Below are 16380 nucleotides of genomic sequence, written 5' to 3'. Positions count from 1 at the left end.
TTTTCGTAGCTTCCCTCAAGTTTCAGTGAACTTAAACTGTAAAATGGGCATACGGGCATTTCAGGCCTCGCCGCGTAGTTGTAATATTAGATATAATGCTGGACGTGAAAGTATTTGAAAACAAAACATCCCGGACAAGTGCAAATGTAGCTAAGTATCAGAGACGGCCCACGCCCACGCGGCAGCGACAAGCTTAGCCCCCGCTCCGCCCCCTCTTCCTGGTTTTTCCCGGCAACCCGCCCCTCCCGCGTCATGTGATAGGGGTACTCTGCCGGCCCGAGCTCCTGATTGGCCGAGCTGCAGGGCGCCTCGCGATTGGCCCGAGGCCGGCGGGCCCCCGCCTCTCTCCTCCTCCTCGCCGCGGCCCACGTGAGGGGGGCGAGTCACGCGATTTCCGGGAACCCGTCAGGAAGGACATAAACAAAACAAACCCGAGGCAGCATGGAGAGGGGCCGCGGCCCCTGCAGTGGAACCAGACCCAGCGCCTGAGCCGCCCCCACACCCACAGGTGAGGTCCGCTGCCCTCCGCCCGGAGCCCGCAGGTGCCTGGGCTAGGGGACGAGCCGGGCGGGGGGCGGAGGAGGGCCGCTGGCCTAAGAGGCGGCAGCGCCGGGACTCCGGGCCGGGTCGGCACGGGGCGGGGGCCGGGACTAGGACCGAGTCTGGGGGCGCGCGGGCTGCAGGCTGCCGCCTGCCGGTCACGGGGACTCCGGCTCCCCTCCCCCACCCCCGGCCCGGGACGGTTATATAAAAGCGCGGGGCAGCGGTAGAGGGACCTACGGGCGGACGGCAGGCTAGGCCAGGGGTGGGCAGTACTGAGCGTCCGCCCTGCCAGGCCTCCTGGCCCTTTACCGCTACCTCGGAGCCCGGGGCCGTGGCAGCCGGCAACCGGCCTGTCAGAGAAGCGAGCGGGTGGGAGGGGCCGGGGAAGGGAGGGGAGGCGAGGCTGGCGGGGGAGGAGGAGAGAGAGGGGCGTGTGAGGAAGGGCCGGGGCCACGAAGGTTGGAACCAGGCTGGCAGGAGACGAGGAGGCGCGGGCTGCGGTTGGGGGGGTCCAGGCAGGGGTGTCTCGGGGGTAGCCGCTCCCCCTTCTCGTCCCCGCCCCAGTGACTGCCGAGAGGGGCCTCCCTCCCGGGATTTGTTTATATGTCTTCTCAAAGCAGCTTGAAGCGGCTTGGAGGCGGAGCTTTCGGCGCAGAGTGGCAGACGCTGCCATCCAATGGAGCAGGCAGACGGAGGCTGACGCGCCAATGGGCTTGGGGGAGGCGGTGTGATGGGACCCCCCCCCCCCCCATTTGTTAGGCTGTGTCGGGGGTGGGCCGGGTGGGGCGGCCATGTTAGATGGGAGGGGACCGGTGGCGGTGGGTCACTGAGAGGGGAGGAGACAGGGCAAAGGGCAAGGGAACCGGGCCGGGGGCGTTTCGGGTGTCCGAAGGCGAGTCCGAGGGGACGATGAAGTAGCTCAGGGGAGCCTCACCCTGACCCACCGCTCTCCCCACCCGAGCAGAGGAGGCAGGGAAGTACCGAGGGCAGTCTAGCCGCCCCTTGGGGATGGTTCCTGGGAGTAGATGGAGCTCAGTTTCTGGGTTCTCCCTCTTTCTCGGCTTTAAGCTTCCTGACAAACCCGGCCGCCAAACCCTGTAATTGCCCTCCTTTAACCCAAGAAGGCAAACCTTTTTGCTGTTTCTGAGCGAGCTGGAGCCTTAAGAGTGCCTTAAGAAGGTACTTGGATAACTAGCGGTCTGAATTTGTGCACCAGGCCCCGGATAGAAGGAGGCAGTGAGGAGGAAGTTCTGTTTTTTTTGGATTTTACACGGAGGAGACCAGGACTAGAAAAGCCGAGAAAGTTAAGGGCTGGGCGGGGTCTCCATTTTTTTCATCAGGATACCTTCTAAAGATCAGGCCCTTCGTGCTTGCCCTGGTCCTGGTAGTAATTTGCCCCTCCTGCTTACATAAATTGATAACCCTTAAATATACTTTCATGAGAAAACTTAGTCTTGAGAAAATTATTTAGGTTTGAAGGTTCTTTAGGACTCTTGTCTTGGGAATACCCTGCAGGTGAGAAATAGGATCAAGATCTGACTGCTTTTAAAAAAGCAAAAAATGAGTCGTCTGTATAAATCTTGTGATTTATGGTAAACTGATTGTCACTTGGTTGTACTTTTAAATATTTTTTTCCCATTTTCTTGTAATCCAAAATAGCTAGGAGAAACACCAAAGATGAAAGAGGAATGGTATGAGTAATTAGAAAATCACTTATTTTACTTTGTTTTATCATTATTTTGGCATCACGTCGGCCGTATTAGATGCTTAATTTAGTTCTTTGTTAACATCACCTTACAACCTGTGACTCTCTTGGTATTCTCAAGGGTACCAGGCTGTTGATGCATCTTTGGTTAAACACTTATCCTCAGGAACATGCCTTAGGTATATCGTGAGGGGCTATTCAAGAGTTGACTGTATGTATTTAGGAATTTGCAATTATCTCCTATTTTGTTAACTAGAGAAAAATAATTGGTAAATAAATGGTTTATCGATTTCTGTATTTGATATGATTGACTCACGGTTCTGTTAAGGATATATAAAAATATAAATCCTGTTTATTTGATAGACTTCGAGTTGTTAAATATAATTTTTATGGCAAATGAAAGTATTTGCTCGCCTATTTTGTCTTATTCTAAGAATGACAAATAGATTCAACAAGACTTATTTGGATGTAACTTTTTTATGTGATTAATAAAGCATCTTTGGAATTTTTAGACTAATAAGCATAGAAGGGCTAAATATATCTAGAAGAAGAGATTACCTCCACTTACCATCCCATTCTCTGTCATGACAGGGAAACAAACTTTTCCAGAAACGATGTCTTGGTTTACTAGTTTAATGTGCGTAGGTTCTTGGATGCAAGTGTAAGTAATAAAGGAATAATTAGTATGTCTCCTGGTGGTGGTGAGCTAAGTACAAGTGACAATGAAAGCACAGTGAGTGTGCATGTTGATTCTGTTACTGTAGCAAAGTTTTAAAAGATTGTGAACTAAATTCACCGTTTGCTTTTATTTTTTTCACCGTTTGCTTTTAAAATTTAATTTTTGGTGTAGATTGACAACTACATGACTTTCAGTGATTCAGCAGAGGTTTCTTTCCGTGTAGGTTTGTACTTGGATGTTTTGGGGACAAATCCTCTTTTACCATATTCAGTAGTTCAGCTTTCAGAGTAGATGAACTCTTGGACTGGACATAAATTTGTCAGATCATTGATTCTAATGATTCTAAGATAGAGTAACCTGTGCAGACTTTGTGTATAGGATGGAGTAGTAAATATTTATGCTTTGTCGGCCATGTAGTGTCTGTCACACCTACTCGGGTCTGCAGATTGTAGCATGAAAGCAGCCATAGACAGTATGTTTGGGGCTATAATCCAATAAAACTTTATTTATAAGAACAGGCTATATTTGAAGGCTGTAGTTTGTCTGTCGACCCATGTTCCAAGACATCAGTCTCTGGGTTTTAAGTACTTGGATGTTAAGTTATTGCATCGTATATAAACATGAACTTTGGGTAATATTTGAGCACTTGCAGAATGTATGTATCTCATGCCTTGAAGAACTTTTAGATTAAGACCACATGTCTACATTTTATTCTGCATTTTTATTTGCGAATAGATGTCTTCCTGAAAACCTGTTTAAACCAAATGTGGGAATGTCAAGTCTTATTTATTTTAGAGATGCATTCTGTTTGAAAAAATTTGACTTTAAAATGTATCTAAGAACCTTAGTGTGTTAACTATTTGGAGAGAAGTTGGTCGAGTGAACAGATACCACACATAGATCTTATATATATCATACATGTAATTTGGGAGCCACATTGTTTGTTTTTGCCTGAGCTCTTTGTAGAATTCCCTAAATAGGATAGGGTGCTTTTTCAAACCAGACCGCCAAAATGTAGGTTGCCCCCCTCCCCTTCCTTGGAAAATATCAGTGCTAAGTGCCCACTGAAGTGGAGATGCCATAACTAAAAATGTTACACAGGCAAGTACTTTTTTCATGTGTAGCTTTCTATTTTGTTTTTATGTAGTATTTCACCAGTCTTGTTGATTCGAACTGGATTTCAGGGTGAGCATGAAAATTTAGAAAAGAGAATATATTGACCTCTTAAAACCAAAACGCATCCTGTGGCCTTCAGTCTCGTTTCTAGTTCTGGTTAACCTATGTTTGCCGGGGTGACTATGAGTGATTCAGTTTATTAGTTTGTTAATGGTAAGGATTAGTGATTTTTTTTCTATTTCACAGGACTATTGGGAAATTGTTAATTATTCTCAAACTCTTGTACTTTGAATATGCTAATACTTCGGGTTTGCTTGAAACCACCTAGCAAATACGTATTTAATTTTCTTTCTGTTAGTGATTGCCTCTCAGTTTCTCTTTTATTAGGACTTTCTGCACTCTACAGTGTTTCCCTACCTACTTAACAGCGAGCAACCTGAGGTCAGAGTCTTCCTCTTATTTCTGTATCCCCAGTGCCTAACACCTTTTAGTGTTTTTGAACTGCTTAAATAAATGCTGCTGCTGCTGCTAAGTCACTTCAGTCGTGTCCAACTCTGTGTGACCCCAGAGACGGCAGCCCACCAGGCTCCCCCATCCCTGGGATTCTCCAGGCAAGAACACTGGAGTGGGTTACCATTTCCTTCTCCAGTGCATGAAAGTGAAAAGTGAAAGTGAAGTCACTCAGTCATGTCCGACTCTAGTGACCCCATGGACTGCAGCCCATCAGGCTCCTCCATCCATGTGAGTAGATTGCTAAAAACTTCTAGATAGAAGGCAGTGAATTCAGTCTACTATTAGTAGAGACCTTGGGGTTGGAAGGGAGTAATTAGTCCCCATCTGCTCCTCAAACAAAAAGTCTACATGTTAAAATTGACCCTTTTTTTTTAAGAAAAACTATTTTGATGATTTCTTTTTTTTTTTTTCGATGATTTCTTAAAAATCCCTTTATTTTTTGTTGTTGCTGTTGTTAGGTACATTCCATTAGTTAGACTCAAGTACTCCTTCCAGGAAAACAGCAACCAAAAACCTTGTTCTTTGTCCTGTGAATTTGTCATTAGCTCTTGGCACACTTGGTCTCTAGATGTTTGACAAATGTGAGCAAAATTTCTTCTTAGATGTTTGGGATAATTATTCATCTACATAGCAAGGGTCCCTTTACGGAGAAATATGTAAAATCATTCTTGCTAATAAGTCTGTTGTATCCCAATAACTTGGGTTAGATGTGGAGAGAGTTTGATGCAGGGGACTGCAGTGGGCTTCCCAGATGGCACAGTGGCAAGGAACCTGCCTGCCAGTGCAGGAGACACAAGAGACAAGGGTTTGATCCCTGGTTGGGAAGATCCCTTGGAGGAGGGCATGGAAGTTCACTCCAGTAGTCTTGCCTAGAGAGTCCCATAGACAAAGCAGCCTGGTGGACTATATAGTTCATAGGGTCACAGAGAGTCAGAACTAAAGTGACTTAGCACACACGCAGTGGTACTTTGTGAATGCAGTACTATCTCATTCCGTTGCTAGCTGAGCCTTGTAAGCCTTTTCAGCTGTTCATGACATTTCTTCCAAAATTCGTGTTGGAAGTCTTCACCCCCAGCAGCCTTCTGAGCTATTCATTTCCTCACTAATTTCCAGCAACTCTGATCATCCTGTCATTCTGTCCTTTGGACAACACCCAAACCATATTTACATGTTTTGTTACAAAGTCATGTTTTCACTTACTTATCTTTCGATATTGTTGACGTTGACAAGTTTCTCGTGAGAGCATCATGAGCTTGCTGTTTTTTGTCCTTCAGTTTCCTTGTGAAACACTTAACGCTTTCTTCCAAGTAATGTTTTGCTTTGGCAAATTGAAGCTCCCCCTTTTATTTTGTAGATAAATTTCCTACTTTGACTGCTATACGCTATTCCTGGTGCAATTTTCCTTCTGTTTTATATGTGCCATTCACTGAGAAATGAAAACAAAACTTAAAATGCTCTTTGACCGTGTAGGGAGACACTGGCGGTAAGGTAGATGTACTCTTGTTTGAAAGATACACTGTACTCCTTTCTTTGGCTGTACTGTGTGGCTTGTAGGATCTTAGTTCCCTGACCACACACAGATTATACCGGGGCCCTTGGCAGTGAAAGCACCAAGTCCTAACTCCTGGAACACCAGGGGATTCCCTCACTGTACCCTTTAAACAGAAAAGCTTCAAGGAGCCCGCTTTAAGACTTGTTGTGGAAGACTTATTAGTTTAATCTCAAAGTCGTGTCCTACTCTTTGCGACCCAGTGGACTGTAGCCTGCCAGGCTCCTCTGTCCATGGAATTCTCTAGGCAAGAATACTGGAGTGGGTTGCCATTTTCTTCTCCAGGGGATCTTCCCGACCCAGGGATCATGCCTGCATCTCCTGCTTGGCAGGCAGATTCTTTACCACTGAGTCACCTGGGAATCGTTGTAGAAGACTAGGTGAACTTTATAGTTTTTCAAATTGCTCTTTAGTAAAGGTTTCATCCTCGCTACTGACTCCTCTGCTGGAGTTGCCCATAGACTAGTAGAGGAGACAGATATTACAGTTCAACATTATGGTATTTAGAACAACGTGGATTCTGCCTGGAAAAGCTTCCCAGACAAGATGGCATTTAAACTGGGATTTGAAGACTAGTGAAAGAAATCAGAGAAGTCTGAAGGGTGTACAAGATGTATGGAGTGGGGTTGGGTATGGGAAGACTTCAGCAGAGGCAGAGGCAGAGACAGGAAGGGAAGGGGCTGCTTTGTGCGACTGGAGGGGGTGGGGGAAGAACTCTCCTGCTCTCCCTTCCCTCTGATTCCACGGGGCTGCTTTGCACTCCCAGGCCTCTGTTCTCTGTTCTCTTGCGCTCTGACTTTGGGCTCTTTTCCCCTGGTTTTTAGTTCTCCTTTTAGCCCCTCATCACGGCCTGACATGCCTCCCTTTTTCTGTTTTCTCATCTGTGGGCACCAGGTGCCCTTGATTCTGACGCAGTGTGTCCCTTACCTTCATCTCCTCGCCTCCATCCCTTCCTTTACTCTCTTTAGGTTCCTTTTCCTTTTCTTCCTTTTCCTTTTGCTTTGTTTGAAAAGAAAACAAAAATTCTTTCACAGTACTGTTAATTTTGCATATAAACAGCAGTAAATGTCTGAGTTGATTCCCTCTTGGGACATCTTATGTGATCAACCTGCCTTTGATACTTATCCAGGTACTAATTATTCATTTCTGTGAATTTCCTTTTTTGACGAATTTTTCCTTTGTGTTCAGAGATGCCTCTTCTCATAGGCTACAGTGCAGAATATTACTACTTATATTTTGTGTTTTTTACTTCTTATGTGCCTTAAACTTGTTGTGTGACGAGACCCAATTCAAATCTCACCTTTTCCTGAAATTTTCCCAAACTTTCCCAGGTAGAGATAGTAGTACTCTTCTCTGTAGTTTTATAGTATTTTTTGAATGCCTCTTTTTAGAACTAGCTTTATTGAGGAACAGGTTTTATAAATTCACTCAACTTTTAGTTTTGACAAATGTGTGCAGTTATTTAACCTCCTCTACAGTCATGATGTGGAATATTTCCATCACCACAGAAAGTTCCCTCATGCCCCTCTTCACTCCGGCTGCAATTACTGTTTACTTGCTGTCACCACAGTTTTTTCTTTTTTGTAATTTCATATAAGTACAGTCATAGAATCTGTTGTCTTATGAGTCTGACTGCTTTTACTTAACATAAGGCTTTTGAGATTTATTCATGTTGTTTCAAGTATCAGCTGAGTACTTGTTATCATATGGATGTACCACAGTCTATCCATTTACCAGTCGATGGCTATTTGGGCTGCTTTCAGCTTTTAGGTTATTGTGAATAAAGATGCTATAGACATTCCTGTATAGTTCTTTTAAATACCTGTTTTCACTTTACATTTCACCTGGAGGTAGAGTTGTGACTGGAGCAAGCTGGAAAGCACAGGCCAATGTCAGGTGATGGCTCTCAACTCCAGTTCAGGTGATTGTGCTGGGAGTACGTCCCCAGTGTTGTCAGGTGTGTTTTTCCCCCTCAAGAGAGAGGTATTTGATAACAGGATACAGAAATTTTATGAGATTTCCAATTCAAGTTCTGACAGTTAAAATTTAACTTTTTACAGACACTACTGTGTCGGCTGAACAAAATCCATAGGTAGGCATTGATTTATTTATTTATTGATTTATGGCTGTGATTCAGTTTGAGAACTTTGCTTTAAATTTTCCGTTTTTTTGAGAATTCCCCAGTGGTCCAATGGTTAGGTCTCGGTACTTTCACTGTCAACACCCAGGTTCAGTCCCTGGTTGGGGAACTAAGAACCTACAAGCCACACAGCCAAACAAAAATGAACGAAGAAAGAAACAGCTGCAGTTTTTGTCTCTTGTTTTAAATTGTACATACTCTTAGTAGATTGACCTTATTAGGCTCTTGTTACCTTGTTTTATACCTTAGCACAATAACTTGCTGGTTTCCCAAACTCCCAAGTTAAAAACTATTAAGTTACTGTAAATGAATTTTCTTCTTTACTCTCCTTGGGGGGGCGTAAGAATTAGGAGTGTCTAATGGAAGAATGGGACTAGGTTCTGGTCACTCCTTGAATTTCTCTGCTGTTAGCGCCGATTCTATTCAAAGCTCTGTTTTCTCAGCAGTTGGGATAGTCTACCTCCTTTGTTTTGATGTATTGTGAACCTTGTTGAGACAAGTATAGTGTAGATTAAACTGTATGTGTATGTGTGTGTGTTCTTCAGAAACTGTGTAAGGTCTTTTAAGTACAAAGATAAGTTTTGTATAAATCTGTTCCCTCCAGTTACTCAGACTCTTTGGTGAAGCCAGTGTAAATGACTATAAAAAGAGGTAAAATGTATGTGATTTTTTTGAAGAAAAGAGCAATAATCTCTCAGAAGAAGCCCTTTTCCTTGTAACTTTTTCTCCAGTTCTTTATTGTGTACAGAGATGACTAGTTTGCAACTTTATGAACTACTTTGTGAACCCAAAGATTGTTTTGCTGATTAAACCGGCATAATGGACATCTCACCCTCACACAGCGGGAGTGAGGGTGTCACATGGCCTGTGCTGCCTGCATATCCTCTATTCACCCTAGATTCAGGCAGCTGGGTTTGTGATAATTAAGTTTGGAATTCAAGTTAGGATTCCATGTTGAATTTAGGTTTGTATATTCAGTAGCAGCCATATCTGAGGAACATCTTATACTGAGGAAGGAATCAGAAAACAAAAAATAGCCACCATTTATTGAGTGTCTGTTTTGTGCCAGGGCTAGATTCTTTACATATTATCATGAATCACAGTATCCCTGGGGAATTCTTGTATTTACAGATAAAACAGGTGAGAATGTGGAACAAAATCCCAGATACTCAGCAGAACTTTATATCTTGAATCTAGAGTTTGCTTCTCATTTTGTTGTGATTATTTAGTCACTCAGTCATGTTGGACTCTTGTAATTCCATGAACTGTATCTTGCCAGGCTCCTGTGTCCAAGGGATTTTCCAGACAAGAATACTGGAATGGGTTGCCATTTCCTTCTCCAGGGAATCTTCCCAGGGATTGAACCCATATCTCTTGCTTGGCCAGTAGATTCTTCACTGCTGAGCTACCAGAGAAGCCCTTTCAGGAGTAGTAGAGCCAAAGAGGCAGCCACCATTTCTCAGTGTATTCAACTGTATTCACAACCTCTGTAGCCCTTGGGCCATAACCTCTGTACCTGTATAGTCCTGAGCCAGTGGCATATAATAGCCCATTTCACACTAGGAAGGAATTTGAAGGGAATTTAAAAATTGCCTCTAGCGTATATACATTCATGCTACTTTTGAAAAGCATCAACTCTGAGAAAGGAGTCAGGAGACAGTAAATTTTGAGGAAGGGCCCAGATCTCTGATTGCCAGAGCACTGGCGCTGTTAGGGTCGGCCCGAGTGGGTGTCTCCCTGACCCGCTGCTGCGTGGCTCAGGTGTGCTCTCACATGCACTGCTGTTTTTGTGCTGCTACCTTTAATTGTATTGTTCCTTTTTATGTTTTGTAGATTTTTGTAGAACAGTTCAGAAAGTGAAATGATTCTTTAAAACTCCAGTGTTGAACCTGAATAAAATATTTGTCTTAGTTACAAATGTGTGTGTGTGAAATAGAGAAAGCAAAGGAGAGAGAATAGTGTAACATGCATTAGTCTAGTGCCTGGATTCAGTTGGTTTAAATAAGTTTTAATCCTATTCTTTCCTTTATTCTCTCCTCCCTAGACAAAAATTATTTACTATCTTTAAAATTGACTGAAATTTGAACAGTACTCTTCCTGGAAATTAAAAAAATAAATTCAGAAGTGGTTCAAGACTCAAATTAACAAGCTTGTAGAAGCTTGTACAAGATACTTCGGAGCGCATGAAAGATGCTTAATAAATATATATTGAATGACTTCTTTGTAATGTCCTCTTTCTGTATGAAGAATGACACGCTTCTGACTCCTTATCTAGAATGACCCGTGGTCTTAGGAGGTTTCCTATTCATGGAACTCTTGTCTGGATGCTCGTGCTGAGCAAAGCATTACTCTTGACACTGCAGTAATAGACATGAGATATAATAGTCATTCTTAAAGATTTTACAATCTCTGATAGAAAAGGCAAGCGTTTGGGAGGAGAAAGAGGAAAAACATAAGCAAAGGCATGAAAAGCCGGAGTCTCACTGCTGGAGATCCTTAGTGAAGTGGGATTGTAACTGAGGACTTGGGGGAGATTGTAAGATTAAGCTGATACTGTTATATTTATTAGAGAGGGGTGGAAGTTAGGGTATTGAAAGATAGTTTCCTTGTGTCTGAGTATTTTGAACATTATCCAGGAGATAATGTTAGTTGCTGAAAACTTACCAGCACGTTGCTAATATGATGTGGTAGTTTAGGGAGAATAATTTGATAATGGAGCATAAGAAGTGGAGAGAGGGAAAGGTTGGAAGCAAAGAGATCTGTAGGGCAATTACTGGGACAGTAAATAGAAAATGATAAGGTTCCAACAGGGGTTGAGAAAGTGGGAAAGGCAAAGTCAGACAGGTACATGCATCCTCTGTACAAGGTTAAATTGTCGGTATATTTTTAATAAAGAGGCTGATGTCATTTAAAACACAGCAAGTGGGGAGGAGGAAGAGAGTCAAGGCTGAGATCAGTGTCACACACCTGAATGTCTGATGATGGTGGTACTGTTGACAGAATAAACCTTTGAGTGGGGAGGTGGCGTGTTGTGTCTGAGGTCATGGGCTGTAAGTGATCTAGGAAAATACCTGTACCTGGGTCTCAGTAGAGACGGTTCACTGGTGTGTTTAGGATGAAGACACAGATTTGGGAGGCCTTTGGAGATGACCTTTGAGACGTTGACGATAGAGACAGTCTGATAGTTTGCACAGAGGCATCCATTTACTGAATGACCTTGGACAACCCATCGTTGGTGAACTTTTCGAATTAGAGTCCGGCGGTTGGACAGAGGGTGAGGGTGCTGATGATGCTGATACTAACCCTAATCACTCCACCGGGCTGTATTCAGTGGCAGGGTATGGTAGTGTGCTTCTAATCTGTGAACAGTAGCACCAAATAGAAACTGAGCATTTGTCATGAGCTGTCAAGGGCGGCTGTGGTTAGAAATGCATTCTTTGGTTCTGTCTTTTATTCTTATGGTTCAAACAACTTAATTGGCAGGTATTAAGACTGCAGAAAGACCCTAGTATTTAATAGCTGATGGTTTTCAGAAATAAAAACTCTTCCCATTCGACTCACACTGAAAGAAACCTGCCTTCATAGTCTTTCTTATTGGTTCCGAAAGTGGTTTAAATAAGCTCTCGTGTCTTGTCTCTGGTTATCGTTGAGCCAGAGTTTGGGGAGTGACAGGATGAGATGATTGGATGGTGTCACTGACTCAGTGGCCATGAGTCTAAGCAAGCTCTGGGAGATAGGAAAGGCCCAGGAAGCCTGGGGTGCTGCAGTTCCTGGGGTTGCAAAGAGTCAGACATGGCTTAGCAACTGAACAACAAAGATTTTGGAAAGGAATTCTCTGAGAGGGCTCGTGTCTTTCTCTAAGACAGCATTCCAAGGAGAGATCACTTTTGAGATTTAGTATATTTTCTCAGCTCTTCAGGATTTTCAGGAAAACGTGGTTTTAACTGTTTTAATTAAGTGTTGCCACCAACCCGATTTACCTCCTTATTTTTAGAATCCTGAGTGTGAGGATAAAAGGAGACTATTGGGCTGCCCAGGGTTGAGGAGTTCACAAGGTGTTACGACTGGAGGATCACATCCCAACTGGATTAACATCTGTTTAGGATAACCATCTAGTTTGAAATTTGCTTGCTTGTTTCCCATATGTTGGACTCTAGAGAGCTTCTGTTGAAGGGTAGAAAGGAGTGACAGGTTCATAGGGTTTACACGATGTGATGAAGGGAGAACACAGCCCCCACGTTTTCTATAATGAATCCCTTGCATAGTCAGCCTCTGCGTCCTCAGTGGTTTGGTGACTGGTAAAACAGCTTGATTTAGTAAGCCTCTGCAGGTCTGTTCTGTTCAACTCGTGGTAAGTAGTTTTCTAAAGGAAAAGAATTATTGAGTGGGGCATTTGAAGTGTAGCAGTTTGGATGGAATGTGTGGCGGTCTTTCCTTCCTCCCTCTCCCCCTTCCCTTTCTTTCATCTTGGGGATTAAATCGCAGGGGAAACGATTTATTTAAATGAGGGGTCAGGATGGTTACCACCTACAGAGAGAGAACCCAAGAACTCTGCCACATGAAAGGAATGATGAACATAAGCTAGCAGCGTTTAGAAACGATCAAAAGAAACCATGATATATAAATTATATAACTATAAATGTGATGGCCTTTCTTACCACAAATGTTGTTTAAAAAGATTTTCCTAGTGGGGAATTCGCTGGCAGTCATTAAGACTCTGTGCTTCCACTGCAGGAAGCACAGGTTCAATCCCTGGTCAGGGAGCAAAGATCCTGTAAGCTGTGTGTGGCAAGTCAGAATAATGATAATCATAAAATTTTGGCTTGTGGTAAACATTAATTTTACCATTTAAACCACATTGTGTATAATTCAGTGGCATTAAGTGCATTGACAGTTTTGGGTAACCATCACCACTGTTCTGAAATATCTAGAATATTTTCATCACCCCAAACAGAAATTCTTTACCCAGTAAACAATAACTCTCCCAGCCTCTGGTAGCCTCTCTTCTTTCTGTCTCCATGAATTTGCCTTTTCTGGTACTTCATTTAAGTGGAATCGTATAGTATTTGTCTCGTGTGTCTGATTTGTCTCACTTAGCATGCTGTTTGCAAAGCTCATCCATGTTGTAGCATGTATCAGAAGGCGTTCCTGTTATGACTGAATAATGCTCCACTGTGTGCATCTGTTAATGACCACTGGGATTGTTCTTCCTTTTGGCTCTTGTGAATAATGCTGCTGTGAATATGGGTGTACATGTATTTGTTTGAGTTCCTGCTTTCGATTTCTTTGGGTATGTATCCAGACGTGGAATTTCCAGATCAGACAGTAATTCTGTGTTTAGCTTTTTAAGGAATCACTGAACTGTTTCTCAGCTGTACTGTTTCACATTCCCATCAGCAGTGCACAACGTTTCTGATTTTTCCATATCCTCACCAACACTTGTTATTTTCCATTATTTGGCTGTTAACCATCCTGGATGGGTGTGTCAGATTTTTTAACATGTATTCTGATGATTCAGGCGTGCTGCTTACCATTGTGAGGAACTGGTTTCTACAAGATAATAAAAAAGAGCCGTGGCCTAAGTTGTTGCCACATAGAAGGGGACCTCTAGGGACTCTAACCATCATATATACAGTATTGGCCTATTGATAAGGATTTTCATTTAGAAAGCAATTTTTATGTCTCTTGCCTGGAGAAGGAAATGGCAACCCTCTCCCATTATTCTTGCCTGGGAAATCCCGTGAACAGAGGAGCCTGGTGGGCTACTGTCTATGGGGTCACAAAGAGCCGGATGCAACTTAGTGACTAAACAACAATATTTTTCTCGATGTCAACTTTTTTTTAATATATGGACTCTTAGGAATTAGCTGGAACCCTCAGATTGGGAAGGGGCACAATTTAGGAGCTCTTGGATATGTGTGAGCTGCCTGGGTCACACTAGTCAGCTCTTGGGGTTTGGCTTTTAAAGTTTGGATTAGTGTTGTGAGCAGTCTCGAGAATGAACCTTTACTAAAAGTCTTCTGACCTTTCCTGTCATCCTGCTTGACCTTTCACTTTGCCTAATGAACATAGTAAGCCTCAATGTGTATTCAAATGGAAAACTAGAAAAACTTAGGGTAGGGTCTGGTGGGGAGGGCTGTGAAAGCGACTGAAGCTGTGACTGTCTTCAAGTGGTACTGTTGCTGCTTATAAATAAATCATTCAGCCCATTTCATTGCTTTAGAGAAGTCAACTCAGTTGTCCAGTCATGTCTGATTCTTTGCGACCCCGCGGACTGCAGCACACCAGGCTTCCCTGTCCATCACCGACTCCCAGAGCTTGCTCAAACTTATGTCCATTGAGTCAGTGATGCCATCCAACCATCTCATCCTCTGTTGTCCCCTTCTCCTGCCTTCAGTCTTTCCCAGCATCAGAGTCTTTTCCAATGAGTCAGTTCTTCGCATCAGGTGGCCAAAATATTGGAGCTTCAGCTTCAGCATCAGTCCTTCCAATGAATTTTCAGGACTCATTTCTTTTAGGATTTACTGGTTCGATCTCCTTGCAGTCCAAGGGACTCTCAAGAGTCTTCTCCAACACTACAGTTCAAAACCATCAATTCTTTGGTGCTCAGCTTTCTTTTTGGTCCAACTCACATCCATACATGATTACTGGAAAAAAATCATAGCTTTGACTAGATGGACCTTTGTCGGCAAAGTAATGTCTCTGCTTTTTAATATGCTGTTTATGTTGGTCATAGCTTTTCTTCCAAGGAGCAAGTGTCTTTTAATTTCATGGCTGCAGTCAACATCTGCAGTGATTTTGGAGCCCAAGAAAATAAAGTCTGTCACTGTTTCCATTGTTTCCCCATCTATTTGCCATGAAGTGATGGGATCAGATGCCATGATCTTAGTGTTTTAAATATTGAGTTTTAAGCCAGTTTTTTCACTCTCCTCTTTCACTTTCACCAAGAGGATCTTCACTTCCTCTTCGCTTTCTGCCATAAGGGTGGTGTCATCTGCATATCTGAGGTTATTGATATTTCTCTTGGCAATCTTGATTCTAGCTTGTATTCATCCAGCCTGGTATTTTGCATGATGTACTCTGCATAGAAGTTAAATAAGCAGAGTGACAATGTAGCCTTGATGTACTTCTTTCCCAATCTGGAACCAGTCCGTTGTTCCATGTCAGGTTCTAACTGTTGCTTCTTGACCTGCATGCAGATTTCTCAGGAGGCAGGTCAGGTGGTCTGGTAGTCCCATCTCTTTAAGAATTTCCCACAGTTGGTTGTGATCCACACAGTCAAAGGCTTTGGTGTAGTCAATAAAACAGAAGTAGATGTTTTTCTGGAACTTTCTTGCTGTTTCGATGATCCAGCAGATGTTGGCAATTTGATCTCTGGTTCCTCTGCGTTTTCTAAATCCAGCTTGAACATCTGGAAGTTCTCCATTCACATACTGTTGGAAGCCTTGTTTGGAGAATTTTGAGCATTACTTTGCTAGCATGTGAGATGAGTGCAATGGTGTGGTAATTGAACATTCTTTGGCATTGTTTTCTTTGGGATTGGAATGAAAGCTGACCTTTTCCAGTCCTGTGGCCACTGCTGAGTTTTCCAAATTTGCTGATATACTGAGTGCAGCACTTTCACAGCATCATCTTTTAGGATGATGCTTTAGAAAAGTAGTTCTCTGTTACTGAAGTATCTTCCTGCACCTAGGAGCTCTTGTTGAGTAGTCTTGAATGAGCCCAAGTACAGAAAATCTATTGGTAAATATTATTTCTGATGGACCACAGTCCTCTTTCTTGAAAGACTCATAAAACTGTACTGGGGACTAGTGAGCTAGAGCTGTGAATGAGGAAGTAATAACTAGGGGAATTAATTTAGCCTTTCCCCTAGCTGTCATTGTTGGGTTTTTGTTTCTTCCTGGCGTAACCACCAGTCCTTGAGGTCAGCTTGAGGGCAGGGTGGAGGATTTTATGATCAAATAAGTTTGAGAAATGAGATCTGCTCTGTTCATCTATTGGTGATTTATAATGCACATTAGAAGCTAGTATCTTAAAGTTTCCAAGAGATTCTGCATAAAGGCAGTGTAACAGCTTTAACATGATATTTTCCTAACCTTACAACACTTCTGTTGGGTAACCGTTTAAAATTCTTA

At 43.0% G+C, this 16380-nt stretch overlaps 1 protein-coding gene across 3 annotated transcripts in view; it reads left to right on the top strand.

Annotated features, from left to right (window-relative positions):
- The first annotated feature begins 366 nt into the window (after positions 1-366).
- The window catches only part of CREBRF (CREB3 regulatory factor), a 60798-nt gene continuing 44784 nt past the window's right edge, over positions 367-16380 (top strand). Inside the window, exon 1 of one of the 3 annotated variants that reach the window (XM_086362181.1) lies at positions 367-508. The gene's annotated coding sequence lies outside the window, so the exon portion shown is untranslated. Of the gene's footprint in view, positions 509-745; positions 2059-16380 lie in introns of those variants that run through there. The other 2 variants (XM_086362182.1, XM_086362183.1) reach the window with 2 other exon arrangements.

Source organism: Bos grunniens, chromosome 20, assembly GCF_055505025.1.
Source record: "Bos grunniens cultivar Pamir isolate PY7600 chromosome 20, Bosgru_T2T1.0, whole genome shotgun sequence".
NCBI classification, from domain to species: domain Eukaryota; kingdom Metazoa; phylum Chordata; class Mammalia; order Artiodactyla; family Bovidae; genus Bos; species Bos grunniens.
This window is presented reverse-complemented; position numbering and strand designations above follow the sequence as displayed.